At 43.7% G+C, this 19,472-nt stretch overlaps 69 non-coding genes and 17 pseudogenes across 69 annotated transcripts; all 86 read right to left on the bottom strand.

The window, feature by feature from the left end:
* Positions 1-85: 85 nt before the first annotated feature.
* Positions 86-204, bottom strand: LOC131719029 (5S ribosomal RNA). The gene has a single exon (XR_009317925.1). It is a non-coding gene; the product is annotated as a 5S ribosomal RNA (ribosomal RNA).
* A 114-nt stretch (positions 205-318) lies between these two features.
* On the bottom strand, positions 319-437 carry LOC131711728 (5S ribosomal RNA). Its single transcript, XR_009313616.1, has one exon. It is a non-coding gene; the product is annotated as a 5S ribosomal RNA (ribosomal RNA).
* Positions 438-536: 99 nt separating this feature from the next.
* LOC131719028 (5S ribosomal RNA) lies at positions 537-655 on the bottom strand. The gene has a single exon (XR_009317924.1). It is a non-coding gene; the product is annotated as a 5S ribosomal RNA (ribosomal RNA).
* Positions 656-755: 100 nt separating this feature from the next.
* On the bottom strand, positions 756-874 carry LOC131719026 (5S ribosomal RNA). Its single transcript, XR_009317922.1, has one exon. It is a non-coding gene; the product is annotated as a 5S ribosomal RNA (ribosomal RNA).
* Positions 875-974: 100 nt separating this feature from the next.
* On the bottom strand, positions 975-1,103 carry LOC131713343 (5S ribosomal RNA; annotated as a pseudogene).
* A 114-nt stretch (positions 1,104-1,217) lies between these two features.
* LOC131711136 (5S ribosomal RNA) lies at positions 1,218-1,336 on the bottom strand. The gene has a single exon (XR_009313018.1). It is a non-coding gene; the product is annotated as a 5S ribosomal RNA (ribosomal RNA).
* Positions 1,337-1,450: 114 nt separating this feature from the next.
* Positions 1,451-1,569, bottom strand: LOC131719025 (5S ribosomal RNA). The gene has a single exon (XR_009317921.1). It is a non-coding gene; the product is annotated as a 5S ribosomal RNA (ribosomal RNA).
* Positions 1,570-1,666: 97 nt separating this feature from the next.
* Positions 1,667-1,795, bottom strand: LOC131713342 (5S ribosomal RNA; annotated as a pseudogene).
* Positions 1,796-1,923: 128 nt separating this feature from the next.
* On the bottom strand, positions 1,924-2,042 carry LOC131712494 (5S ribosomal RNA). The gene has a single exon (XR_009314385.1). It is a non-coding gene; the product is annotated as a 5S ribosomal RNA (ribosomal RNA).
* A 100-nt stretch (positions 2,043-2,142) lies between these two features.
* On the bottom strand, positions 2,143-2,261 carry LOC131712075 (5S ribosomal RNA). Its single transcript, XR_009313964.1, has one exon. It is a non-coding gene; the product is annotated as a 5S ribosomal RNA (ribosomal RNA).
* Positions 2,262-2,403: 142 nt separating this feature from the next.
* On the bottom strand, positions 2,404-2,522 carry LOC131712199 (5S ribosomal RNA). Its single transcript, XR_009314092.1, has one exon. It is a non-coding gene; the product is annotated as a 5S ribosomal RNA (ribosomal RNA).
* Positions 2,523-2,623: 101 nt separating this feature from the next.
* Positions 2,624-2,742, bottom strand: LOC131720822 (5S ribosomal RNA). The gene has a single exon (XR_009319719.1). It is a non-coding gene; the product is annotated as a 5S ribosomal RNA (ribosomal RNA).
* A 128-nt stretch (positions 2,743-2,870) lies between these two features.
* LOC131712993 (5S ribosomal RNA) lies at positions 2,871-2,989 on the bottom strand. Its single transcript, XR_009314880.1, has one exon. It is a non-coding gene; the product is annotated as a 5S ribosomal RNA (ribosomal RNA).
* Positions 2,990-3,090: 101 nt separating this feature from the next.
* On the bottom strand, positions 3,091-3,219 carry LOC131716238 (5S ribosomal RNA; annotated as a pseudogene).
* Positions 3,220-3,333: 114 nt separating this feature from the next.
* LOC131711054 (5S ribosomal RNA) lies at positions 3,334-3,452 on the bottom strand. The gene has a single exon (XR_009312936.1). It is a non-coding gene; the product is annotated as a 5S ribosomal RNA (ribosomal RNA).
* Positions 3,453-3,560: 108 nt separating this feature from the next.
* Positions 3,561-3,679, bottom strand: LOC131719024 (5S ribosomal RNA). The gene has a single exon (XR_009317920.1). It is a non-coding gene; the product is annotated as a 5S ribosomal RNA (ribosomal RNA).
* Positions 3,680-3,776: 97 nt separating this feature from the next.
* LOC131713885 (5S ribosomal RNA) lies at positions 3,777-3,905 on the bottom strand (annotated as a pseudogene).
* Positions 3,906-4,005: 100 nt separating this feature from the next.
* LOC131709994 (5S ribosomal RNA) lies at positions 4,006-4,124 on the bottom strand. The gene has a single exon (XR_009311859.1). It is a non-coding gene; the product is annotated as a 5S ribosomal RNA (ribosomal RNA).
* A 100-nt stretch (positions 4,125-4,224) lies between these two features.
* Positions 4,225-4,343, bottom strand: LOC131711463 (5S ribosomal RNA). Its single transcript, XR_009313347.1, has one exon. It is a non-coding gene; the product is annotated as a 5S ribosomal RNA (ribosomal RNA).
* A 100-nt stretch (positions 4,344-4,443) lies between these two features.
* LOC131719023 (5S ribosomal RNA) lies at positions 4,444-4,562 on the bottom strand. Its single transcript, XR_009317919.1, has one exon. It is a non-coding gene; the product is annotated as a 5S ribosomal RNA (ribosomal RNA).
* Positions 4,563-4,662: 100 nt separating this feature from the next.
* Positions 4,663-4,781, bottom strand: LOC131719022 (5S ribosomal RNA). Its single transcript, XR_009317918.1, has one exon. It is a non-coding gene; the product is annotated as a 5S ribosomal RNA (ribosomal RNA).
* A 114-nt stretch (positions 4,782-4,895) lies between these two features.
* Positions 4,896-5,014, bottom strand: LOC131719021 (5S ribosomal RNA). Its single transcript, XR_009317917.1, has one exon. It is a non-coding gene; the product is annotated as a 5S ribosomal RNA (ribosomal RNA).
* Positions 5,015-5,114: 100 nt separating this feature from the next.
* LOC131717846 (5S ribosomal RNA) lies at positions 5,115-5,233 on the bottom strand. The gene has a single exon (XR_009316739.1). It is a non-coding gene; the product is annotated as a 5S ribosomal RNA (ribosomal RNA).
* Positions 5,234-5,333: 100 nt separating this feature from the next.
* LOC131719020 (5S ribosomal RNA) lies at positions 5,334-5,452 on the bottom strand. Its single transcript, XR_009317916.1, has one exon. It is a non-coding gene; the product is annotated as a 5S ribosomal RNA (ribosomal RNA).
* A 100-nt stretch (positions 5,453-5,552) lies between these two features.
* On the bottom strand, positions 5,553-5,671 carry LOC131719019 (5S ribosomal RNA). The gene has a single exon (XR_009317915.1). It is a non-coding gene; the product is annotated as a 5S ribosomal RNA (ribosomal RNA).
* Positions 5,672-5,785: 114 nt separating this feature from the next.
* Positions 5,786-5,894, bottom strand: LOC131715113 (5S ribosomal RNA; annotated as a pseudogene).
* Positions 5,895-5,994: 100 nt separating this feature from the next.
* Positions 5,995-6,113, bottom strand: LOC131719018 (5S ribosomal RNA). The gene has a single exon (XR_009317914.1). It is a non-coding gene; the product is annotated as a 5S ribosomal RNA (ribosomal RNA).
* Positions 6,114-6,227: 114 nt separating this feature from the next.
* Positions 6,228-6,346, bottom strand: LOC131719017 (5S ribosomal RNA). Its single transcript, XR_009317913.1, has one exon. It is a non-coding gene; the product is annotated as a 5S ribosomal RNA (ribosomal RNA).
* Positions 6,347-6,460: 114 nt separating this feature from the next.
* LOC131716104 (5S ribosomal RNA) lies at positions 6,461-6,569 on the bottom strand (annotated as a pseudogene).
* A 114-nt stretch (positions 6,570-6,683) lies between these two features.
* LOC131715322 (5S ribosomal RNA) lies at positions 6,684-6,792 on the bottom strand (annotated as a pseudogene).
* Positions 6,793-6,906: 114 nt separating this feature from the next.
* On the bottom strand, positions 6,907-7,015 carry LOC131715660 (5S ribosomal RNA; annotated as a pseudogene).
* Positions 7,016-7,115: 100 nt separating this feature from the next.
* LOC131714328 (5S ribosomal RNA) lies at positions 7,116-7,224 on the bottom strand (annotated as a pseudogene).
* A 114-nt stretch (positions 7,225-7,338) lies between these two features.
* Positions 7,339-7,457, bottom strand: LOC131716325 (5S ribosomal RNA; annotated as a pseudogene).
* A 114-nt stretch (positions 7,458-7,571) lies between these two features.
* On the bottom strand, positions 7,572-7,690 carry LOC131713565 (5S ribosomal RNA; annotated as a pseudogene).
* Positions 7,691-7,804: 114 nt separating this feature from the next.
* On the bottom strand, positions 7,805-7,923 carry LOC131711109 (5S ribosomal RNA). The gene has a single exon (XR_009312991.1). It is a non-coding gene; the product is annotated as a 5S ribosomal RNA (ribosomal RNA).
* A 114-nt stretch (positions 7,924-8,037) lies between these two features.
* LOC131715112 (5S ribosomal RNA) lies at positions 8,038-8,146 on the bottom strand (annotated as a pseudogene).
* A 100-nt stretch (positions 8,147-8,246) lies between these two features.
* Positions 8,247-8,365, bottom strand: LOC131719015 (5S ribosomal RNA). The gene has a single exon (XR_009317911.1). It is a non-coding gene; the product is annotated as a 5S ribosomal RNA (ribosomal RNA).
* A 114-nt stretch (positions 8,366-8,479) lies between these two features.
* Positions 8,480-8,598, bottom strand: LOC131719014 (5S ribosomal RNA). Its single transcript, XR_009317910.1, has one exon. It is a non-coding gene; the product is annotated as a 5S ribosomal RNA (ribosomal RNA).
* A 114-nt stretch (positions 8,599-8,712) lies between these two features.
* On the bottom strand, positions 8,713-8,831 carry LOC131719013 (5S ribosomal RNA). The gene has a single exon (XR_009317909.1). It is a non-coding gene; the product is annotated as a 5S ribosomal RNA (ribosomal RNA).
* A 114-nt stretch (positions 8,832-8,945) lies between these two features.
* On the bottom strand, positions 8,946-9,064 carry LOC131719012 (5S ribosomal RNA). The gene has a single exon (XR_009317908.1). It is a non-coding gene; the product is annotated as a 5S ribosomal RNA (ribosomal RNA).
* A 100-nt stretch (positions 9,065-9,164) lies between these two features.
* On the bottom strand, positions 9,165-9,283 carry LOC131719011 (5S ribosomal RNA). The gene has a single exon (XR_009317907.1). It is a non-coding gene; the product is annotated as a 5S ribosomal RNA (ribosomal RNA).
* A 100-nt stretch (positions 9,284-9,383) lies between these two features.
* LOC131719010 (5S ribosomal RNA) lies at positions 9,384-9,502 on the bottom strand. Its single transcript, XR_009317906.1, has one exon. It is a non-coding gene; the product is annotated as a 5S ribosomal RNA (ribosomal RNA).
* Positions 9,503-9,616: 114 nt separating this feature from the next.
* LOC131719009 (5S ribosomal RNA) lies at positions 9,617-9,735 on the bottom strand. Its single transcript, XR_009317905.1, has one exon. It is a non-coding gene; the product is annotated as a 5S ribosomal RNA (ribosomal RNA).
* A 100-nt stretch (positions 9,736-9,835) lies between these two features.
* On the bottom strand, positions 9,836-9,954 carry LOC131719008 (5S ribosomal RNA). Its single transcript, XR_009317904.1, has one exon. It is a non-coding gene; the product is annotated as a 5S ribosomal RNA (ribosomal RNA).
* Positions 9,955-10,068: 114 nt separating this feature from the next.
* LOC131719007 (5S ribosomal RNA) lies at positions 10,069-10,187 on the bottom strand. Its single transcript, XR_009317903.1, has one exon. It is a non-coding gene; the product is annotated as a 5S ribosomal RNA (ribosomal RNA).
* Positions 10,188-10,301: 114 nt separating this feature from the next.
* LOC131712979 (5S ribosomal RNA) lies at positions 10,302-10,420 on the bottom strand. The gene has a single exon (XR_009314866.1). It is a non-coding gene; the product is annotated as a 5S ribosomal RNA (ribosomal RNA).
* Positions 10,421-10,520: 100 nt separating this feature from the next.
* On the bottom strand, positions 10,521-10,639 carry LOC131719006 (5S ribosomal RNA). The gene has a single exon (XR_009317902.1). It is a non-coding gene; the product is annotated as a 5S ribosomal RNA (ribosomal RNA).
* A 114-nt stretch (positions 10,640-10,753) lies between these two features.
* LOC131719004 (5S ribosomal RNA) lies at positions 10,754-10,872 on the bottom strand. The gene has a single exon (XR_009317900.1). It is a non-coding gene; the product is annotated as a 5S ribosomal RNA (ribosomal RNA).
* A 114-nt stretch (positions 10,873-10,986) lies between these two features.
* Positions 10,987-11,105, bottom strand: LOC131719003 (5S ribosomal RNA). Its single transcript, XR_009317899.1, has one exon. It is a non-coding gene; the product is annotated as a 5S ribosomal RNA (ribosomal RNA).
* A 100-nt stretch (positions 11,106-11,205) lies between these two features.
* LOC131719002 (5S ribosomal RNA) lies at positions 11,206-11,324 on the bottom strand. Its single transcript, XR_009317898.1, has one exon. It is a non-coding gene; the product is annotated as a 5S ribosomal RNA (ribosomal RNA).
* A 114-nt stretch (positions 11,325-11,438) lies between these two features.
* On the bottom strand, positions 11,439-11,557 carry LOC131719001 (5S ribosomal RNA). Its single transcript, XR_009317897.1, has one exon. It is a non-coding gene; the product is annotated as a 5S ribosomal RNA (ribosomal RNA).
* A 100-nt stretch (positions 11,558-11,657) lies between these two features.
* LOC131719000 (5S ribosomal RNA) lies at positions 11,658-11,776 on the bottom strand. Its single transcript, XR_009317896.1, has one exon. It is a non-coding gene; the product is annotated as a 5S ribosomal RNA (ribosomal RNA).
* A 100-nt stretch (positions 11,777-11,876) lies between these two features.
* On the bottom strand, positions 11,877-11,995 carry LOC131718998 (5S ribosomal RNA). Its single transcript, XR_009317894.1, has one exon. It is a non-coding gene; the product is annotated as a 5S ribosomal RNA (ribosomal RNA).
* Positions 11,996-12,095: 100 nt separating this feature from the next.
* On the bottom strand, positions 12,096-12,214 carry LOC131711789 (5S ribosomal RNA). The gene has a single exon (XR_009313677.1). It is a non-coding gene; the product is annotated as a 5S ribosomal RNA (ribosomal RNA).
* Positions 12,215-12,314: 100 nt separating this feature from the next.
* Positions 12,315-12,423, bottom strand: LOC131715953 (5S ribosomal RNA; annotated as a pseudogene).
* Positions 12,424-12,523: 100 nt separating this feature from the next.
* Positions 12,524-12,642, bottom strand: LOC131718997 (5S ribosomal RNA). Its single transcript, XR_009317893.1, has one exon. It is a non-coding gene; the product is annotated as a 5S ribosomal RNA (ribosomal RNA).
* Positions 12,643-12,756: 114 nt separating this feature from the next.
* LOC131718996 (5S ribosomal RNA) lies at positions 12,757-12,875 on the bottom strand. Its single transcript, XR_009317892.1, has one exon. It is a non-coding gene; the product is annotated as a 5S ribosomal RNA (ribosomal RNA).
* Positions 12,876-12,989: 114 nt separating this feature from the next.
* LOC131718995 (5S ribosomal RNA) lies at positions 12,990-13,108 on the bottom strand. Its single transcript, XR_009317891.1, has one exon. It is a non-coding gene; the product is annotated as a 5S ribosomal RNA (ribosomal RNA).
* A 114-nt stretch (positions 13,109-13,222) lies between these two features.
* On the bottom strand, positions 13,223-13,341 carry LOC131718994 (5S ribosomal RNA). The gene has a single exon (XR_009317890.1). It is a non-coding gene; the product is annotated as a 5S ribosomal RNA (ribosomal RNA).
* A 100-nt stretch (positions 13,342-13,441) lies between these two features.
* On the bottom strand, positions 13,442-13,560 carry LOC131710359 (5S ribosomal RNA). Its single transcript, XR_009312231.1, has one exon. It is a non-coding gene; the product is annotated as a 5S ribosomal RNA (ribosomal RNA).
* A 100-nt stretch (positions 13,561-13,660) lies between these two features.
* Positions 13,661-13,779, bottom strand: LOC131718992 (5S ribosomal RNA). The gene has a single exon (XR_009317888.1). It is a non-coding gene; the product is annotated as a 5S ribosomal RNA (ribosomal RNA).
* Positions 13,780-13,893: 114 nt separating this feature from the next.
* LOC131714048 (5S ribosomal RNA) lies at positions 13,894-14,012 on the bottom strand (annotated as a pseudogene).
* A 100-nt stretch (positions 14,013-14,112) lies between these two features.
* LOC131718991 (5S ribosomal RNA) lies at positions 14,113-14,231 on the bottom strand. The gene has a single exon (XR_009317887.1). It is a non-coding gene; the product is annotated as a 5S ribosomal RNA (ribosomal RNA).
* A 114-nt stretch (positions 14,232-14,345) lies between these two features.
* On the bottom strand, positions 14,346-14,464 carry LOC131718990 (5S ribosomal RNA). The gene has a single exon (XR_009317886.1). It is a non-coding gene; the product is annotated as a 5S ribosomal RNA (ribosomal RNA).
* Positions 14,465-14,578: 114 nt separating this feature from the next.
* LOC131718989 (5S ribosomal RNA) lies at positions 14,579-14,697 on the bottom strand. The gene has a single exon (XR_009317885.1). It is a non-coding gene; the product is annotated as a 5S ribosomal RNA (ribosomal RNA).
* Positions 14,698-14,797: 100 nt separating this feature from the next.
* Positions 14,798-14,916, bottom strand: LOC131711077 (5S ribosomal RNA). Its single transcript, XR_009312959.1, has one exon. It is a non-coding gene; the product is annotated as a 5S ribosomal RNA (ribosomal RNA).
* A 100-nt stretch (positions 14,917-15,016) lies between these two features.
* On the bottom strand, positions 15,017-15,135 carry LOC131718988 (5S ribosomal RNA). The gene has a single exon (XR_009317884.1). It is a non-coding gene; the product is annotated as a 5S ribosomal RNA (ribosomal RNA).
* Positions 15,136-15,235: 100 nt separating this feature from the next.
* On the bottom strand, positions 15,236-15,354 carry LOC131718987 (5S ribosomal RNA). Its single transcript, XR_009317883.1, has one exon. It is a non-coding gene; the product is annotated as a 5S ribosomal RNA (ribosomal RNA).
* Positions 15,355-15,454: 100 nt separating this feature from the next.
* LOC131718986 (5S ribosomal RNA) lies at positions 15,455-15,573 on the bottom strand. The gene has a single exon (XR_009317882.1). It is a non-coding gene; the product is annotated as a 5S ribosomal RNA (ribosomal RNA).
* Positions 15,574-15,687: 114 nt separating this feature from the next.
* LOC131718985 (5S ribosomal RNA) lies at positions 15,688-15,806 on the bottom strand. Its single transcript, XR_009317881.1, has one exon. It is a non-coding gene; the product is annotated as a 5S ribosomal RNA (ribosomal RNA).
* A 100-nt stretch (positions 15,807-15,906) lies between these two features.
* Positions 15,907-16,025, bottom strand: LOC131718984 (5S ribosomal RNA). The gene has a single exon (XR_009317880.1). It is a non-coding gene; the product is annotated as a 5S ribosomal RNA (ribosomal RNA).
* A 114-nt stretch (positions 16,026-16,139) lies between these two features.
* On the bottom strand, positions 16,140-16,258 carry LOC131718983 (5S ribosomal RNA). The gene has a single exon (XR_009317879.1). It is a non-coding gene; the product is annotated as a 5S ribosomal RNA (ribosomal RNA).
* A 114-nt stretch (positions 16,259-16,372) lies between these two features.
* On the bottom strand, positions 16,373-16,481 carry LOC131715111 (5S ribosomal RNA; annotated as a pseudogene).
* A 98-nt stretch (positions 16,482-16,579) lies between these two features.
* LOC131718981 (5S ribosomal RNA) lies at positions 16,580-16,698 on the bottom strand. Its single transcript, XR_009317877.1, has one exon. It is a non-coding gene; the product is annotated as a 5S ribosomal RNA (ribosomal RNA).
* A 114-nt stretch (positions 16,699-16,812) lies between these two features.
* Positions 16,813-16,921, bottom strand: LOC131715110 (5S ribosomal RNA; annotated as a pseudogene).
* A 100-nt stretch (positions 16,922-17,021) lies between these two features.
* On the bottom strand, positions 17,022-17,140 carry LOC131718980 (5S ribosomal RNA). The gene has a single exon (XR_009317876.1). It is a non-coding gene; the product is annotated as a 5S ribosomal RNA (ribosomal RNA).
* Positions 17,141-17,240: 100 nt separating this feature from the next.
* Positions 17,241-17,359, bottom strand: LOC131717355 (5S ribosomal RNA). The gene has a single exon (XR_009316240.1). It is a non-coding gene; the product is annotated as a 5S ribosomal RNA (ribosomal RNA).
* Positions 17,360-17,473: 114 nt separating this feature from the next.
* Positions 17,474-17,592, bottom strand: LOC131718979 (5S ribosomal RNA). Its single transcript, XR_009317875.1, has one exon. It is a non-coding gene; the product is annotated as a 5S ribosomal RNA (ribosomal RNA).
* A 114-nt stretch (positions 17,593-17,706) lies between these two features.
* Positions 17,707-17,825, bottom strand: LOC131717078 (5S ribosomal RNA). Its single transcript, XR_009315963.1, has one exon. It is a non-coding gene; the product is annotated as a 5S ribosomal RNA (ribosomal RNA).
* A 100-nt stretch (positions 17,826-17,925) lies between these two features.
* On the bottom strand, positions 17,926-18,054 carry LOC131714066 (5S ribosomal RNA; annotated as a pseudogene).
* Positions 18,055-18,168: 114 nt separating this feature from the next.
* LOC131718978 (5S ribosomal RNA) lies at positions 18,169-18,287 on the bottom strand. The gene has a single exon (XR_009317874.1). It is a non-coding gene; the product is annotated as a 5S ribosomal RNA (ribosomal RNA).
* Positions 18,288-18,387: 100 nt separating this feature from the next.
* On the bottom strand, positions 18,388-18,506 carry LOC131718977 (5S ribosomal RNA). The gene has a single exon (XR_009317873.1). It is a non-coding gene; the product is annotated as a 5S ribosomal RNA (ribosomal RNA).
* A 114-nt stretch (positions 18,507-18,620) lies between these two features.
* On the bottom strand, positions 18,621-18,739 carry LOC131712170 (5S ribosomal RNA). The gene has a single exon (XR_009314062.1). It is a non-coding gene; the product is annotated as a 5S ribosomal RNA (ribosomal RNA).
* Positions 18,740-18,839: 100 nt separating this feature from the next.
* LOC131718976 (5S ribosomal RNA) lies at positions 18,840-18,958 on the bottom strand. Its single transcript, XR_009317872.1, has one exon. It is a non-coding gene; the product is annotated as a 5S ribosomal RNA (ribosomal RNA).
* Positions 18,959-19,058: 100 nt separating this feature from the next.
* On the bottom strand, positions 19,059-19,177 carry LOC131718975 (5S ribosomal RNA). Its single transcript, XR_009317871.1, has one exon. It is a non-coding gene; the product is annotated as a 5S ribosomal RNA (ribosomal RNA).
* A 100-nt stretch (positions 19,178-19,277) lies between these two features.
* Positions 19,278-19,396, bottom strand: LOC131718974 (5S ribosomal RNA). Its single transcript, XR_009317870.1, has one exon. It is a non-coding gene; the product is annotated as a 5S ribosomal RNA (ribosomal RNA).
* Positions 19,397-19,472: the final 76 nt, after the last annotated feature.

Genomic DNA, 19,472 nt, shown 5'->3' with positions numbered 1-19,472 from the left:
TTCATGGGTTTTATGTTTAGTGAGCTGGGGGTGATTCCTCCAAAATTTCCTTTTGTCCTCCACACATTTCAATTGTAAAATGTAATGCCTGCAGCACTTGATATTCCCAGGTGGTCTCCCATCCAAGTACTAACCAAGCCCAACATTGCTTAGCTTCTGAGATCAGACGAGATCAGGCTTATTCAAGGTGGTGTGGCCGCAGGCGATTGCATTTCTGCTTTCATGACTTTTATGTTTAGTGAGCTGGGGGTGATTCCTCCAAAATTTCCTTTTGTCCTCCACACATTTCAATTGTAAAATGTAATTACAAAAATGTAATGCCTGCAGCACTTGATATTTCCAGGTGGTCTCCCATCCAAGTACTAACCAAGCCCAACATTGCTTAGCTTCTGAGATCAGACGAGATCAGGCTTATTCAAGGTGGTGTGGCCGCAGGCGGTTGCATTTCTGCTTTCATGACTTTTATGTTTAGTGAGATGGGGGTGTTCCTCCAAAATTACCTTTTGTCCTCCACACATTTCAATTGTAAAATATAATGCCTGCAGCACTTGATATTCCCAGGTGGTCTCCCATCCAAGTACTAACCAAGCCCAACATTGCTTAGCTTCTGAGATCAGACGAGATCAGGCTTATTCAAGGTGGTGTGGCCGCAGGCGATTGCATTTCTGCTTTCATGACTTTTATGTTTAGTGAGTTGGGGGTGATTCCTCCAAAATTTCCTTTTGTCCTCCACACATTTCAATTGTAAAATGTAATGCCTGCAGCACTTGATATTCCCAGGTGGTCTCCCATCCAAGTACTAACCAAGCCCAACATTGCTTAGCTTCTGAGATCAGACGAGATCAGGCTTATTCAAGGTGGTGTGGCCGCAGGCGATTGCATTTCTGCTTTCATGACTTTTATGTTTAGTGAGCTGGGGGTGATTCCTCCAAAATTTCCTTTTGTCCTCCACACATTTCAATTGTAAAATGTAATGCCTGCAGCACTTGATATTCCCAGGTGGTCTCCCATCCAAGTACTAACCAAGCCCAACATTGCTTAGCTTCTGAGATCAGACGAGATCAGGCGAGATCAGGCTTATTCAAGGTGGTGTGGCCGCAGGCGATTGCATTGCTGCTTTCATGACTTTTATGTTTAGTGAGCTGGGGGTGATTACTCCAAAATTTCCTTTTGTCCTCCACACATTTCAATTGTAAAATGTAATTACAAAAATGTAATGCCTGCAGCACTTGATATTCCCAGGTGGTCTCCCATCCAAGTACTAACCAAGCCCAACATTGCTTAGCTTTTGAGATCAGACGAGATCAGGCTTATTCAAGGTGGTTTGGCCGCAGGCGAGTGCTTTTCTGCTTTAATGACTTTTATGTTTAGTGAGCTGGGGGTGATTCCTCCAAAATTTCCTTTTGTCCTCCACACATTTCAATTGTAAAATGTAATTACAAAAATGTAATGCCTGCAGCACTTGATATTCCCAGGTGGTCTCCCATCCAAGTACTAACCAAGCCCAACATTGCTTAGCTTCTGAGATCAGACGAGATCAGGCTTATTCAAGGTGGTGTGGCCGCAGGCGATTGCATTTCTGCTTTCATGACTTTTATGTTTAGTGAGCTGGGGGTGATTCCTCCAAAATTTCCTTTTGTCCTCCACTTTCAATTGTAAAATGTAATGCCTGCAGCACTTGATATTCCCAGGTGGTCTCCCATCCAAGTACTAACCAAGCCCAACATTGCTTAGCTTCTGAGATCAGACGAGATCAGGCGAGATCAGGCTTATTCAAGGTGGTGTGGCCGCAGGCGATTGCATTTCTGCTTTCATGACTTTTATGTTTAGTGAGCTGGGGGTGATTCCTCCAAAATTTCCTTTTCTCCTCCACACATTTCAATTGTAAAATGTAATAACAAAAATGTGATTACAAAAACGTAATGCCCGCAGCACTTGATATTCCCAGGTGGTCTCCCATCCAAGTACTAACCAAGCCCAACATTGCTTAGCTTCTGAATTCAAACGAGATCAGGCTTATTCAAGGTGGTGTGGCCGCAGGCGATTGCATTTCTGCTTTCATGACTATTATGTTTAGTGAGCTGGGGGTGATTCCTCCAAAATTTAATTTTGTCCTCCACACATTTCAATTGTAGTAAGTAATACCTGCAGCACTTGATATTCCCAGGTGGTCTCCCATCCAAGTACTAACCAAGCCCAACATTGTTTAGCTTCTGAGATCAGACGAGATCAGGCTTATTCAAGGTGGTGTGGCCGCAGGAGATTGCATTACTGCTTTCATGACTTTTATGTTTAGTGAGCTGGGGGTGATTCCTCCAAAATTTCCTTTTGTCCTATACACATTTCAATTGTAAAATGTAATAACAAAAATGTAATTACAAAAATGTAATTACAAAAATGTAATGCCTGCAGCACTTGATATTCCCAGGTAGTCTCCCATCCAAGTACTAACCAAGCCCAACAGTGCTTAGATTCTGAGATCAGACGAGATCAGGCTTATTCAAGGTGGTGTGGCCGCAGGCGATTGCATTACTGCTTTCATGACTTTTATGTTTAGTGAGCTGGGGGTGATTCCTCCAAAATTTCCTTTTGTCCTCCACACATTTCAATTGAAAAAATGTAATGCCTGCAGCACTTGATATTCCCAGGTGGTCTCCCATCAAAGTACTAACCAAGCCCAACATTGCTTAGCTTCTGAGATCAGACGAGATCAGGCTTATTCAAGGTGGTGTGGCCGCAGGCGATTGCATTACTGCTTTCATGACTTTTATGTTTAGTGAGCTGGGGGTGATTCCTCCAAAATTTCCTTTTGTCCTCTACACATTTCAATTGTAAAATGTAATAACAAAAATGTAATTACAAAAATGTAATGCCTGCAGCACTTGATATTCCCAGGTAGTCTCCCATCCAAGTACTAACCAAGCCCAACAGTGCTTAGCTTCTGAGATCAGACGAGATCAGGCTTATTCAAGGTGGTGTGGCCGCAGGCGATTGCATTACTGCTTTCATGACTTTTATGTTTAGTGAGCTGGGGGTGATTCCTCCAAAATTTCCTTTTGTCCTCCACACATTTCAATTGAAAAAATGTAATGCCTGCAGCACTTGATATTCCAAGGTGGTCTCCCATCCAAGTACTAACCAAGCCCAACATTGCCTAGCTTCTGAGATCAGACGAGATCAGACGAGATCAGGCTTATTCAAGGTGGTGTGGCCGTAGGCGTTTGCATTTCTGCTTTCATGACTTTTATGTTTAGTGAGCTGGGGGTGATTCCTCCAAAATTTCCTTTTGTCCTCCACACATTTCAATTGTAAAATGTAATTACAAAAATGTAATGCCTGCAGCACTTGATATTCCCAGGTGGTCTCCCATCCAAGTACTAACCAAGCCCAACATTGCTTAGCTTTTGAGATCAGACGAGATCAGGCTTATTCAAGGTGGTGTGGCCGCAGGCGATTGCATTTCTGCTTTCATGAGTTTTAGTGAGCTGGGGGTAATTCCTCCAATATTTACTTTTGTCCTCCACACATTTCAATTGTAAAATGTAATTACAAAAATGTAATGCCTGCAGCACTTGATATTCCCAGGTGGTCTCCCATCCAAGTACTAACCAAGCCCAACATTGCTTAGCTTCTGAGATCAGACGAGATCAGGCTTATTCAAGGTGGTGTGGCCGCAGGCGATTGCATTCCTGCTTTCATGACTTTTATGTTTAGTGAGCTGGGGGTGATTCCTCCAAAATTTCCTTTTGTCCACACATTTCAATTGTAAAACGTAATGCCTGCAGCACTTGATATTCCCAGGTGGTCTCCCATCCAAGTACTAAACAAGCCCAGCATTGCTTAGCTTCTGAGATCAGACGAGATCAGGCGAGATCAGGCTTATTCAAGGTGGTGTGACCGCAGGCGATTGCATTTCTGCTTTCATGACTTTTATGTTTAGTGAGCTGGGGGTGATTCCTCCAAAATTTCCTTTTGTCCTCCACACATTTCAATTGTAAAATGTAATGCCTGCAGCACTTGATATTCCCAGGTGGTCTCCCATCCAAGTACTAACCAAGCCCAACATTGCTTAGCTTCTGAGATCAGACGAGATCAGGATTAATCAAGGTGGTGTGGCCGCAGGCGATTGCATTTCTGCTTTCATGACTTTTATGTTTAGTGAGCTGGGGGTGATTCCTCCAAAATTTCCTTTTGTCCTCCACACATTTCAATTGTAAAATGTAATGCCTGCAGCACTTGATATTCCCAGGTGGTCTCCCATCCAAGTACTAACCATGCCCAACATTGCTTAGCTTCTGAGATCAGACGAGATCAGGCTTATTCAAGGTGGTGTGGCCGCAGGCGATTGCATTTCTGCTTTCATGACTTTTATGTTTAGTGAGCTGGGGGTGATTCCTCCAAAATTTCCTTTTGTCCTCCACACATTTCAATTGTAAAATGTAATGCCTGCAGCACTTGATATTCCCAGGTGGTCTCCCATCCAAGTACTAACCAAGCCCAACATTGCTTAGCTTCTGAGATCAGACGAGATCAGGCTTATTCAAGGTGGTGTGGCCGCAGGCGATTGCTTTTCTGCTTTCATGACTTTTATGTTTAGTGAGCTGGGGGTGATTCCTCCAAAATTTCCTTTTGTCCTCCACACATTTCAATTATAAAATGTAATGCCTGCAGCACTTGATATTCCCAGGTGGTCTCCCATCCAAGTACTAACCAAGCCCAACATTGCTTAGCTTCTGAGATCAGACGAGATCAGGCTTATTCAAGGTGGTGTGGCCGCAGGCGATTGCATTTCTGCTTTCATGACTTTTATGTTTAGTGAGCTGGGGGTGATTCCTCCAAAATTTCCTTTTGTCCTCCACACATTTCAATTGTAAAATGTAATTACAAAAATGTAATGCCTGCAGCACTTGATATTCCCAGGTGGTCTCCCATCCAAGTACTAACCAAGCCCAACATTGCTTAGCTTCTGAGATCAGACGAGATCAGGCTTATTCAAGGTGGTGTGGCCGCAGGCGATTGCATTTCTGCTTTCATGACTTTTATGTTTAGTGAGCTGGGGGTGATCCCTCCAAAATTTCCTTTTGTCCTCCACACATTTCAATTGTAAAATGTAATGCCTGCAGCACTTGATATTCCCAGGTGGTCTCCCATCCAAGTACTAACCAAGCCCAACATTGCTTAGCTTCTGAGATCAGATGAGATCAGGCTTATTCAAGGTGGTGTGGCCGCAGGCGATTGCATTTCTGCTTTCATGACTTTTATGTTTAGTGAGCTGGGGGTGATTCCTCCAAAATTTCCTTTTGTCCTCCACACATTTCAATTGTAAAATATAATGCCTGCAGCACTTGATATTCCCAGGTGGTCTCCCATCCAAGTACTAACCAAGCCCAACATTGCTTAGCTTCTGAGATCAGACGAGATCAGGCTTATTCAAGGTGGTGTGGCCGCAGGCGATTGCATTTCTGCTTTCATGACTTTTATGTTTAGTGAGCTGGGGGTGATTCCTGCAAAATTTCCTTTTGTCCTCCACACATTTCAATTGTAAAATGTAATGCCTGCAGCACTTGATATTCCCAGGTGGTCTCCCATCCAAGTACTAACCAAGCCCAACATTGCTTAGCTTCTGAGATCAGACGAGATCAGGCTTATTCAAGGTGGTGTGGCCGCAGGCGATTGCATTTCTGCTTTCATGACTTTTATGTTTAGTGAGCTGGGGGTGATTCCTCCAAAATTTCCTTTTGTCCTCCACACATTTCAATTGTAAAATGTAATTACAAAAATGTAATGCCTGCAGCACTTGATATTCCCAGGTGGTCTCCCATCCAAGTACTAACCAAGCCCAACATTGCTTAGCTTCTGAGATCAGGCTTATTCAAGGTGGTGTGGCCGCAGGCGATTGCATTTCTGCTTTCATGACTTTTATGTTTAGTGAGCTGGGGGTGATTCCTCCAAAATTTCCTTTTGTCCTCCACACATTTCAATTGTAAAATGTAATGCCTGCAGCACTTGATATTCCCAGGTGGTCTCCCATCCAAGTACTAACCAAGCCCAACATTGCTTAGCTTCTGAGATCAGACGAGATCAGGCTTATTCAAGGTGGTGTGGCCGCAGGCGATTGCGTTTCTGCTTTCATGACTTTTATGTTTAGTGAGCTGGGGGTGATTCCTCCAAAATTTCCTTTTGTCCTCCACACATTTCAATTGTAAAATGTAATTACAAAAATGCAATGCCTGCAGCACTTGATATTCCCAGGTGGTCTCCCATCCAAGTACTAACCAAGCCCAACATTGCTTAGCTTCTGAGATCAGACGAGATCAGGCTTATTCAAGGTGGTGTGGCCGCAGGCGATTGCATTTCTGCTTTCATGACTTTTATGTTTAGTGAGCTGGGGGTGATTCCTCCAAAATTTCCTTTTGTCCTCCACACATTTCAATTGTAAAATGTAATTACAAAAATGTAATGCCTGCAGCACTTGATATTCCCAGGTGGTCTCCCATCCAAGTACTAACCAAGCCCAACATTGCGTAGCTTCTGAGATCAGGCTTATTCAAGGTGGTGTGGCCGCAGGCGATTGCATTTCTGCTTTCATGACTTTTATGTTTAGTGAGCTGGGGGTGATTCCTCCAAAATTTCCTTTTGTCCTCCACACATATCAATTGTAAAATGTAATTACAAAAATGTAACGCCTGCAGCACTTGATATTCCCAGGTGGTCTCCCATCCAAGTACTAACCAAGCCCAACATTGCTTAGCTTCTGAGATCAGGCTTATTCAAGGTGGTGTGGCCGCAGGCGATTGCATTTCTGCTTTCATGACTTTTATGTTTAGGGAGCTGGGGGTGATTCCTCCAAAATTTCCCTTTGGCCTCCACACATTTCAATTGTAAAATGTAATTACAAAAATGTAATGCCTGCAGTACTTGATATTCCCAGGTGGTCTCCCATCCAAGTACTAACCAAGCCCAACATTGCTTAGCTTCTGAGATCAGGCTTATTCAAGGCGGTGTGGCCGCAGGCGATTGCATTTCTGCTTTCATGACTTTTATGTTTAGGGAGCTGGGGTTGATTCCTCCAAAATTTCCCTTTGGCCTCCACACATTTCAATTGTAAAATGTAATGCCTGCAGCACTTGATATTCCCAGGTGGTCTCCCATCCAAGTACTAACCAAGCCCAACATTGCTTAGCTTCTGAGATCAGGCTTATTCAAAGTGGTGTGGCTGCAGGCGATTGCATTTCTGCTTTCATGACTTTTATGTTTAGTGAGCTGGGGGTGATTCCTCCGAAATTTCATTTTGTCCTCCACACATTTCAATTGTAAAATGTAATTACAAAAATGTAATGCCTACAGCACTTGATATTCCCAGGTGGTCTCCCATCCAAGTACTAACCAAGCCCAACATTGCTTAGCTTCTGAGATCACAGAAGATCAGGCTTATTCAAGGTTTTGTGGCCGCAGGCGATTGCATTTCTGCTTTCATGACTTTTATGTTTAGTGAGCTGGGGGTGATTCCTCCAAAATTTCCTTTTGTCCTCCACACATTTCAATTGTAAAATGTAATTACAAAAATGTAATGCCTGCAGCACTTGATATTCCCAGGTGGTCTCCCATCCAAGTACTAACCAAGCCCAACATTGCTTAGCTTCTGAGATCACAGAAGATCAGGCTTATTCAAGGTGGTGTGGCCGCAGGCGATTGCATTTCTGCTTTCATGACTTTTATGTTTAGTGAGCTGGGGGTGATTCCTCTGAAATTTCATTTTGTCCTCCACACATTTCAATTGTAAAATGTAATTACAAAAATGTAATGCCTACAGCACTTGATATTCCCAGGTGGTCTCCCATCCAAGTACTAACCAAGCCCAACATTGCTTAGCTTCTGAGATCAGACGAGATCAGGCTTATTCAAGGTGGTGTGGCCGCAGGCGATTGCATTTCTGCTTTCATGACTTTTATGTTTAGTGAGCTGGGGGTGATTCCTCCAAAATTTCCTTTTGGCCTCCACACATTTCAATTGTAAAATGTAATTACAAAAATGTAATGCCTGCAGCACTTGATATTCCCAGGTGGTCTCCCATCCAAGTACTAACCAAGCCCAACATTGCTTAGCTTCTGAGATCAGGCTTATTCAAGGTGGTGTGGCCGCAGGCGATTGCTTTTCTGCTTTCATGACTTTTATGTTTAGTGAGCTGGGGGTGATTCCTCCAAAATTTCCTTTTGTCCTCCACACATTTCAATTGTAAAATGTAATGCCTGCAGCACTTGATATTCCCAGGTGGTCTCCCATCCAAGTACTAACCAAGCCCAACATTGCTTAGCTTCTGAGATCAGACGAGATCAGGCTTATTCAAGGTGGTGTGGCCGCAGGCGATTGCATTTCTGCTTTCATGACTTTTATGTTTAGTGAGCTGGGGGTGATTCCTCCAAAATTTCCTTTTGTCCTCCACACATTTCAATTGTAAAATGTAATTACAAAAATGTAATGCCTGCAGCACTTGATATTCCCAGGTGGTCTCCCATCCAAGTACTAACCAAGCCCAACATTGCTTAGCTTCTGAGATCAGACGAGATCAGGCTTATTCAAGGTGGTGTGGCCGCAGGCGATTGCATTTATGCTTTCATGACTTTTATGTTTAGTGAGCTGGGGGTGATTCCTCCAAAATTTCCTTTTGTCCTCCACACATTTCAATTGTAAAATGTAATTACAAAAATGTAATGCCTGCAGCACTTGATATTCCCAGGTGGTCTCCCATCCAAGTACTAACCAAGCCCAACATTGCTTAGCTTCTGAGATCAGACGAGATCAGGCTTATTCAAGGTGGTGTGGCCGCAGGCGATTGCATTTCTGCTTTCATGACTTTTATGTTTAGTGAGCTGGGGGTGATTCCTCCAAAATTTCCTTTTGTCCTCCACACATTTCAATTGTAAAATGTAATTACAAAAATGTAATGCCTGCAGCACTTGATATTCCCAGGTGGTCTCCCATCCAAGTACTAACCAAGCCCAACATTGCTTAGCTTCTGAGATCAGACGAGATCAGGCTTATTCAAGGTGGTGTGGCCGCAGGCGATTGCTTTTCTGCTTTCATGACTTTTATGTTTAGTGAGCTGGGGGTGATTCCTCCAAAATTTCCTTTTGTCCTCCACACATTTCAATTGTAAAATGTAATGCCTGCAGCACTTGATATTCCCAGGTGGTCTCCCATCCAAGTACTAACCAAGCCCAACATTGCTTAGCTTCTGAGATCAGACGAGATCAGGCTTATTCAAGGTGGTGTGGCCGCAGGCGATTGCATTTCTGCTTTCATGACTTTTATGTTTAGTGAGCTGGGGGTGATTCCTCCAAAATTTCCTTTTGTCCTCCACACATTTCAATTGTAAAATGTAATGCCTGCAGCACTTGATATTCCCAGGTGGTCTCCCATCCAAGTACTAACCAAGCCCAACATTGCTTAGCTTCTGAGATCAGACGAGATCAGGCTTATTCAAGGTGGTGTGGCCGCAGGCGATTGCATTTCTGCTTTCATGACTTTTATGTTTAGTGAGCTGGGGGTGATTCCTCCAAAATTTCCTTTTGTCCTCCACACATTTCAATTGTAAAATGTAATTACAAAAATGTAATGCCTGCAGCACTTGATATTCCCAGGTGGTCTCCCATCCAAGTACTAACCAAGCCCAACATTGCTTAGCTTCTGAGATCAGACGAGATCAGGCTTATTCAAGGTGGTGTGGCCGCAGGCGATTGCATTTCTGCTTTCATGACTTTTATGTTTAGTGAGCTGGGGGTGATTCCTCCAAAATTTCCTTTTGTCCTCCACACATTTCAATTGTAAAATGTAATGCCTGCAGCACTTGATATTCCCAGGTGGTCTCCCATCCAAGTACTAACCAAGCCCAACATTGCTTAGCTTCTGAGATCAGACGAGATCAGGCTTATTCAAGGTGGTGTGGCCGCAGGCGATTGCATTTCTGCTTTCATGACTTTTATGTTTAGTGAGCTGGGGGTGATTCCTCCAAAATTTCCTTTTGTCCTCCACACATTTCAATTGTAAAATGTAATTACAAAAATGTAATGCCTGCAGCACTTGATATTCCCAGGTGGTCTCCCATCCAAGTACTAACCAAGCCCAACATTGCTTAGCTTCTGAGATCAGACGAGATCAGGCTTATTCAAGGTGGTGTGGCCGCAGGCGATTGCATTTCTGCTTTCATGACTTTTATGTTTAGTGAGCTGGGGGTGATTCCTCCAAAATTTCCTTTTGTCCTCCACACATTTCAATTGTAAAATGTAATTACAAAAATGTAATGCCTGCAGCACTTGATATTCCCAGGTTGTCTCCCATCCAAGTACTAACCAAGCCCAACATTGCTTAGCTTCTGAGATCAGACGAGATCAGGCTTATTCAAGGTGGTGTGGCCGCAGGCGATTGCATTTCTGCTTTCATGACTTTTATGTTTAGTGAGCTGGGGGTGATTCCTCCAAAATTTCCTTTTGTCCTCCACACATTTCAATTGTAAAATGTAATGCCTGCAGCACTTGATATTCCCAGGTGGTCTCCCATCCAAGTACTAACCAAGCCCAACATTGCTTAGCTTCTGAGATCAGACGAGATCAGGCTTATTCAAGGTGGTGTGGCCGCAGGCGATTGCATTTCTGCTTTCATGACTTTTATGTTTAGTGAGCTGGGGGTGATTCCTCCAAAATTTCCTTTTGTCCTCCACACATTTCAATTGTAAAATGTAATTACAAAAATGTAATGCCTGCAGCACTTGATATTCCCAGGTGGTCTCCCATCCAAGTACTAACCAAGCCCAACATTGCTTAGCTTCTGAGATCAGACGAGATCAGGCTTATTCAAGGTGGTGTGGCCGCAGGCGATTGCATTTCTGCTTTCATGACTTTTATGTTTAGTGAGCTGGGGGTGATTCCTCCAAAATTTCCTTTTGTCCTCCACACATTTCAATTGTAAAATGTAATTACTAAAATGTAATGCCTGCAGCACTTGATATTCCCAGGTGGTCTCCCATCCAAGTACTAACCAAGCCCAACATTGCTTAGCTTCTGAGATCAGACGAGATCAGGCTTATTCAAGGTGGTGTGGCCGCAGGCGATTGCATTTCTGCTTTCATGACTTTTATGTTTAGTGAGCTGGGGGTGATTCCTCCAAAATTTCCTTTTGTCCTCCACACATTTCAATTGTAAAATGTAATGCCTGCAGCACTTGATATTCCCAGGTGGTCTCCCATCCAAGTACTAACCAAGCCCAACATTGCTTAGCTTCTGAGATCAGACGAGATCAGGCTTATTCAAGGTGGTGTGGCCGCAGGCGATTGCTTTTCTGCTTTCATGACTTTTATGTTTAGTGAGCTGGGGGTGATTCCTCCAAAATTTCCTTTTGTCCTCCACACATTTCAATTGTAAAATGTAATTACTAAAATGTAATGCCTGCAGCACTTGATATTCCCAGGTGGTCTCCCATCCAAGTACTAACCAAGCCCAACATTGCTTAGCTTCTGAGATCAGACGAGATCAGGCTTATTCAAGGTGGTGTGGCCGCAGGCGATTGCATTTCTGCTTTCATGACTTTTATGTTTAGTGAGCTGGGGGTGATTCCTCCAAAATTTCCTTTTGTCCTCCACACATTTCAATTGTAAAATGTAATGCCTGCAGCACTTGATATTCCCAGGTGGTCTCCCATCCAAGTACTAACCAAGCCCAACATTGCTTAGCTTCTGAGATCAGACGAGATCAGGCTTATTCAAGGTGGTGTGGCCGCAGGCGATTGCATTTCTGCTTTCATGACTTTTATGTTTAGTGAGCTGGGGGTGATTCCTCCAAAATTTCCTTTTGTCCTCCACACATTTCAATTGTAAAATGTAATGCCTGCAGCACTTGATATTCCCAGGTGGTCTCCCATCCAAGTACTAACCAAGCCCAACATTGCTTAGCTTCTGAGATCAGACGAGATCAGGCTTATTCAAGGTGGTGTGGCCGCAGGCGATTGCATTCCTGCTTTCATGACTTTTATGTTTAGTGAGCTGGGGGTGATTCCTCCAAAATTTCCTTTTGTCCTCCACACATTTCAATTGTAAAATGTAATGCCTGCAGCACTTGATATTCCCAGGTGGTCTCCCATCCAAGTACTAACCAAGCCCAACATTGCTTAGCTTCGGAGATCAGACGAGATCAGGCTTATTCAAGGTGGTGTGGCCGCAGGCGATTGCATTTCTGCTTTCATGACTTTTATGTTTAGTGAGCTGGGGGTGATTCCTCCAAAATTTCCTTTTGTCCTCCACACATTTCAATTGTAAAATGTAATGCCTGCAGCACTTGATATTCCCAGGTGGTCTCCCATCCAAGTACTAACCAAGCCCAACATTGCTTAGCTTCGGAGATCAGGCTTATTCAAGGTGGTGTGGCCGCAGGCGATTGCATTTCTGCTTTCATGACTTTTATGTTTAGTGAGCTGGGGGTGATTCCTCCAAAATTTCCTTTTGTCCTCCACACATTTCAATTGTAAAATGTAATGCCTGCAGCACTTGATATTCCCAGGTGGTCTCCCATCCAAGTACTAACCAAGCCCAACATTGCTTAGCTTCTGAGATCAGACGAGATCAGGCTTATTCAAGGTGGTGTGGCCGCAGGCGACTGCATTTCTGCTTTCATGACTTTTATGTTTAGTGAGCTGGGGGTGATTCCTCCAAAATTTCCTTTTGTCCTCCACACATTTCAATTGTAAAATGTAATTACAAAAATGTAATGCCTGCAGCACTTGATATTCCCAGGTGGTCTCCCATCCAAGTACTAACCAAGCCCAACATTGCTTAGCTTCTGAGATCAGACGAGATCAGGCTTATTCAAGGTGGTGTGGCCGCAGGCGATTGCATTTCTGCTTTCATGACTTTTATGTTTAGTGAGCTGGGGGTGATTCCTCCAAAATTTCCTTTTGTCCTCCACACATTTCAATTGTAAAATGTAATTACAAAAATGTAATGCCTGCAGCACTTGATATTCCCAGGTGGTCTCCCATCCAAGTACTAACCAAGCCCAACATTGCTTAGCTTCTGAGATCAGACGAGATCAGGCTTATTCAAGGTGGTGTGGCCGCAGGCGATTGCATTTCTGCTTTCATGACTTTTATGTTTAGTGAGCTGGGGGTGATTCCTCCAAAATTTCCTTTTGTCCTCCACACATTTCAATTGTAAAATGTAATTACAAAAATGTAATGCCTGCAGCACTTGATATTCCCAGGTGGTCTCCCATCCAAGTACTAACCAAGCCCAACATTGCTTAGCTTCTGAGATCAGACGAGATCAGGCTTATTCAAGGTGGTGTGGCCGCAGGCGATTGCATTTCTGCTTTCATGACTTTTATGTTTAGTGAGCTGGGGGTGATTCCTCCAAAATTTCCTTTTGTCCTCCACACATTTCAATTGTAAAATGTAATGCCTGCAGCACTTGATATTCCCAGGTGGTCTCCCATCCAAGTACTAACCAAGCCCAACATTGCTTAGCTTCCGAGATCAGACGAGATCAGGCTTATTCAAGGTGGTGTGGCCGCAGGCGATTGCATTTCTGCTTTCATGACTTTTATGTTTAGTGAGCTGGGGGTGATTCCTCCAAAATTTCCTTTTGTCGTCCACACATTTCAATTGTAAAATGTAATGCCTGCAGCACTTGATATTCCCAGGTGGTCTCCCATCCAAGTACTAACCAAGCCCAACATTGCTTAGCTTCTGAGATCAGACGAGATCAGGCTTATTCAAGGTGGTGTGGCCGCAGGCGATTGCATTTCTGCTTTCATGACTTTTATGTTTAGTGAGCTGGGGGTGATTCCTCCAAAATTTCCTTTTGTCCTCCACACATTTCAATTGTAAAATGTAATTACAAAAATGTAATGCCTGCAGCACTTGATATTCCCAGGTGGTCTCCCATCCAAGTCATAACCAAGCCCAACATTGCTTAGCTTCTGAGATCAGACGAGATCAGGCTTATTCAAGGTGGTGTGGCCGCAGGCGATTGCATTTCTGCTTTCATGACTTTTATGTTTAGTGAGCTGGGGGTGATTCCTCCAAAATTTCCTTTTGTCCTCCACACATTTCAATTGTAAAATGTAATGCCTGCAGCACTTGATATTCCCAGGTGGTCTCCCATCCAAGTACTAACCAAGCCCAACATTGCTTAGCTTCTGAGATCAGACGAGATCAGGCTTATTCAAGGTGGTGTGGCCGCAGGCGATTGCAGTTCAGCTTTCATGACTTTTATGTTTAGTGAGCTGGGGGTGATTCCTCCAAAATTTCCTTTTGTCCTCCACACATTTCAATTGTAAAATGTAATTACAAAAATGTAATGCCTGCAGCACTTGATATTCCCAGGTGGTCTCCCATCCAAGTACTAACCAAGCCCAACATTGCTTAGCTTCTGAGATCAGACGAGATCAGGCTTATTCAAGGTGGTGTGGCCGCAGGCGATTGCATTTCTGCTTTCATGACTTTTATGTTTAGTGAGCTGGGGGTGATTCCTCCAAAATTTCCTTTTGTCCTCCACACATTTCAATTGTAAAATGTAATTACAAAAATGTAATGCCTGCAGCACTTGATATTCCCAGGTGGTCTCCCATCCAAGTACTAACCAAGCCCAACATTGCTTAGCTTCTGAGATCAGACGAGATCAGGCTTATTCAAGGTGGTGTGGCCGCAGGCGATTGCATTTCTGCTTTCATGACTTTTATGTTTAGTGAGCTGGGGGTGATTCCTCCAAAATTTCCTTTTGTCCTCCACACATTTCAATTGTAAAATGTAATGCCTGCAGCACTTGATATTCCCAGGTAGTCTCCCATCCAAGTACTAACCAAGCCCAACATTGCTTAGCTTCTGAGATCAGACGAGATCAGGCTTATTCAAGGTGGTGTGGCCGCAGGCGATTGCATTTCTGCTTTCATGACTTTTATGTTTAGTGAGCTGGGGGTGATTCCTCCAAAATTTCCTTTTGTCCTCCACACATTTCAATTGTAAAATGTAATGCCTGCAGCACTTGATATTCCCAGGTGGTCTCCCATCCAAGTACTAACCAAGCCCAACATTGCTTAGCTTCTGAGATCAGACGAGATCAGGCTTATTCAAGGTGGTGTGGCCGCAGGCGATTGCATTTCTGCTTTCATGACTTTTATGTTTAGTGAGCTGGGGGTGATTCCTCCAAAATTTCCTTTTGTCCTCCACACATTTCAATTGTAAAATGTAATGCCTGCAGCACTTGATATTCCCAGGTGGTCTCCCATCCAAGTACTAACCAAGCCCAACATTGCTTAGCTTCTGAGATCAGACGAGATCAGGCTTATTCAAGGTGGTGTGGCCGCAGGCGATTGCACTTCTGCTTTCATGACTTTTATGTTTAGTGAGCTGGGGGTGATTCCTCCAAAATTTCCTTTTGTCCTCCACACATTTCAATTGTAAAATGTAATGCCTGCAGCACTTGATATTCCCAGGTGGTCTCCCATCCAAGTACTAACCAAGCCCAACATTGCTTAGCTTCTGAGATCAGACGAGATCAGGCTTATTCAAGGTGGTGTGGCCGCAGGCGATTGCATTTCTGCTTTCATGACTTTTATGTTTAGTGAGCTGGGGGTGATTCCTCCAAAATTTCCTTTTGTCCTCCACACATTTCAATTGTAAAATGTAATTACAAAAACGTAATGCCTGCAGCACTTGATATTCCCAGGTGGTCTCCCATCCAAGTACTAACCAAGCCCAACATTGCTTAGCTTCTGAGATCAGACGAGATCAGGCTTATTCAAGGTGGTGTGGCCGCAGGCGATTGCATTTCTGCTTTCATGACTTTTATGTTTAGTGAGCTGGGGGTGATTCCTCCAAAATTTCCTTTTGTCCTCCACACATTTCAATTGTAAAATGTAATGCCTGCAGCACTTGATATTCCCAGGTGGTCTCCCATCCAAGTACTAACCAAGCCCAACATTGCTTAGCTTCTGAGATCAGACGAGATCAGGCTTATTCAAGGTGGTGTGGCCGCAGGCGATTGCATTTCTGCTTTCATGACTTTTATGTTTAGTGAGCTGGGGGTGATTCCTCCAAAATTTCCTTTTGTCCTCCACACATTTCAATTGTAAAATGTAATTACAAAAATGTAATGCCTGCAGCACTTGATATTCCCAGGTGGTCTCCCATCCAAGTACTAACCAAGCCCAACATTGCTTAGCTTCTGAGATCAGACGAGATCAGGCTTATTCAAGGTGGTGTGGCCGCAGGCGATTGCATTTCTGCTTTCATGACTTTTATGTTTAGTGAGCTGGGGGTGATTCCTCCAAAATTTCCTTTTGTCCTCCACACATTTCAATTGTAAAATGTAATTACAAAAATGTAATGCCTGCAGCACTTGATATTCCCAGGTGGTCTCCCATCCAAGTACTAACCAAGCCCAACATTGCTTAGCTTCTGAGATCAGGCTTATTCAAGGTGGTGTGGCCGCAGGCGATTGCATTTCTGCTTTCATGACTTATGTTTAGTGAGCTGGGGGTGATTCCTCCAAAATTTCGTTTTGTCCTCCACACATTTCAATTGTAAAATGTAATGCCTGCAGCACTTGATATTCCCAGGTGGTCTCCCATCCAAGTACTAACCAAGCCCAACATTGCTTAGCTTCTGAGATCAGACGAGATCAGGCTTATTCAAGGTGGTGTGGCCGCAGGCGATTGCATTTCTGCTTTCATGACTTTTATGTTTAGTGAGCTGGGGGTGATTCCTCCAAAATTTCCTTTTGTCCTCCACACATTTCAATTGTAAAATGTAATTACAAAAATGTAATGCCTGCAGCACTTGATATTCCCAGGTGGTCTCCCATCCAAGTACTAACCAAGCCCAACATTGCTTAGCTTCTGAGATCAGGCTTATTCAAGGTGGTGTGGCCGCAGGCGATTGCATTTCTGCTTTCATGACTTTTATGTTTAGTGAGCTGGGGGTGATTCCTCCAAAATTTCGTTTTGTCCTCCACACATTTCAATTGTAAAATGTAATGCCTGCAGCACTTGATATTCCCAGGTGGTCTCCCATCCAAGTACTAACCAAGCCCAACATTGCTTAGCTTCTGAGATCAGACGAGATCAGGCTTATTCAAGGTGGTGTGGCCGCAGGCGATTGCATTTCTGCTTTCATGACTTTTATGTTTAGTGAGCTGGGGGTGATTCCTCCAAAATTTCCTTTTGTCCTCCACACATTTCAATTGTAAAATGTAATGCCTGCAGCACTTGATATTCCCAGGTGGTCTCCCATCCAAGTACTAACCAAGCCCAACATTGCTTAACTTCTGAGATCAGACGAGATCAGGCTTATTCAAGGTGGTGTGGCCGCAGGCGATTGCATTTCTGCTTTCATGACTTTTATGTTTAGTGAGCTGGGGGTGATTCCTCCAAAATTTCCTTTTGTCCTCCACACATTTCAATTGTAAAATGTAATTACAAAAATGTAATGCCTGCAGCACTTGATATTCCCAGGTGGTCTCCCATCCAAGTACTAACCAAGCCCAACATTGCTTAGCTTCTGAGATCAGACGAGATCAGGCTTATTCAAGGTGGTGTGGCCGCAGGCGATTGCATTTCTGCTTTCATGACTTTTATGTTTAGTGAGCTGGGGGTGATTCCTCCAAAATTTCCTTTTGTCCTCCACACATTTCAATTGTAAAATGTAATTACAAAAATGTAATGCCTGCAGCACTTGATATTCCCAGGTGGTCTCCCATCCAAGTACTAATCAAGCCCAACATTGCTTAGCTTCTGAGATCAGACGAGATCAGGCTTATTCAAGGTGGTGTGGCCGCAGGCGATTGCATTTCTGCTTTCATGACTTTTATGTTTAGTGAGCTGGGGGTGATTCCTCCAAAATTTCCTTTTGTCCTCCACACATTTCAATTGTAAAATGTAATGCCTGCAGCACTTGATATTCCCAGGTGGTCTCCCATCCATGTACTAACCAAGCCCAACATTGCTTAGCTTCTGAGATCAGACGAGATCAGGCGAGATCAGGCTTATTCAAGGTGGTGTGGCCGCAGGCGATTGCATTTCTGCTTTCATGACTTTTATGTTTAGTGAGCTGGGGGTGATTCCTCCAAAATTTCCTTTTGTCCTCCACACATTTTAATTGTAAAATGTAATTACAAAAATGTAATGCCTGCAGCACTTGATATTCCCAGGTGGTCTCCCATCCAAGTACTAACCAAGCCCAACATTGCTTAGCTTCTGAGATCAGACGAGATCAGGCTTATTCAAGGTGGTGTGGCCGCAGGCGATTGCATTTCTGCTTTCATGACTTTTATGTTTAGTGAGCTGGGGGTGATTCCTCCAAAATTTCCTTTTGCCCTCCACACATTTCAATTGTAAAATGTAATGCCTGCAGCACTTGATATTCCCAGGTGGTCTCCCATCCAAGTACTAACCAAGCCCAACATTGCTTAGCTTCTGAGATCAGACGAGATCAGGCTTATTCAAGGTGGTGTGGCCGCAGGCGATTGCATTTCTGCTTTCATGACTTTTATGTTTAGTGAGCTGGGGGTGATTCCTCCAAAATTTCCTTTTGTCCTCCACACATTTCAATTGTAAAATGTAATTACAAAAATGTAATGCCTGTAGCACTTGATATTCCCACGTGGTCTCCCATCCAAGTACTAACCAAGCCCAACATTGCTTAGCTTCTGAGATCAGACGAGATCAGGCTTATTCAAGGTGGTGTGGCCGCAGGCGATTGCATTTCTGCTTTCATGACTTTTATGTTTAGTGAGCTGGGGGTGATTCCTCCAAAATTTCCTTTTGTCCTCCACACATTTCAATTGTAAAATGTAATGCCTGCAGCACTTGATATTCCCAGGTGGTCTCCCATCCAAGTACTAACCAAGCCCAACATTGCTTAGCTTCTGAGATCAGACGAGATCAGGCTTATTCAAGGTGGTGTGGCCGCAGGCGATTGCATTTCTGCTTTCATGACTTTTATGTTTAGTGAGCTGGGGGTGATTCCTCCAAAATTTCCTTTTGTCCTCCACACATTTCAATTGTAAAATGTAATGCCTGCAGCACTTGATATTCCCAGGTGGTCTCCCATCCAAGTACTAACCAAGCCCAACATTGCTTAGCTTCTGAGATCAGACGAGATCAGGCTTATTCAAGGTGGTGTGGCCGCAGGCGATTGCATTTCTGCTTTCATGACTTTTATGTTTAGTGAGCTGGGGGTGATTCCTCCAAAATTTCCTTTTGTCCTCCACACATTTCAATTGTAAAATGTAATGCCTGCAGCACTTGATATTCCCAGGTGGTCTCCCATCCAAGTACTAACCAAGCCCAACATTGCTTAGCTTCTGAGATCAGACGAGATCAGGCTTATTCAAGGTGGTGTGGCCGCAGGCGATTGCATTTCTGCTTTCATGACTTTTATGTTTAGTGAGCTGGGGGTGATTCCTCCAAAATTTCCTTTTGTCCTCC

Source organism: Acipenser ruthenus, chromosome 44 (genome assembly GCF_902713425.1).
Source record: "Acipenser ruthenus chromosome 44, fAciRut3.2 maternal haplotype, whole genome shotgun sequence".
NCBI lineage: Eukaryota > Metazoa > Chordata > Actinopteri > Acipenseriformes > Acipenseridae > Acipenser > Acipenser ruthenus.
The sequence above is the reverse complement of the archived record's forward strand: the minus strand, read 5'-3'. Positions and strand labels throughout refer to the sequence as shown.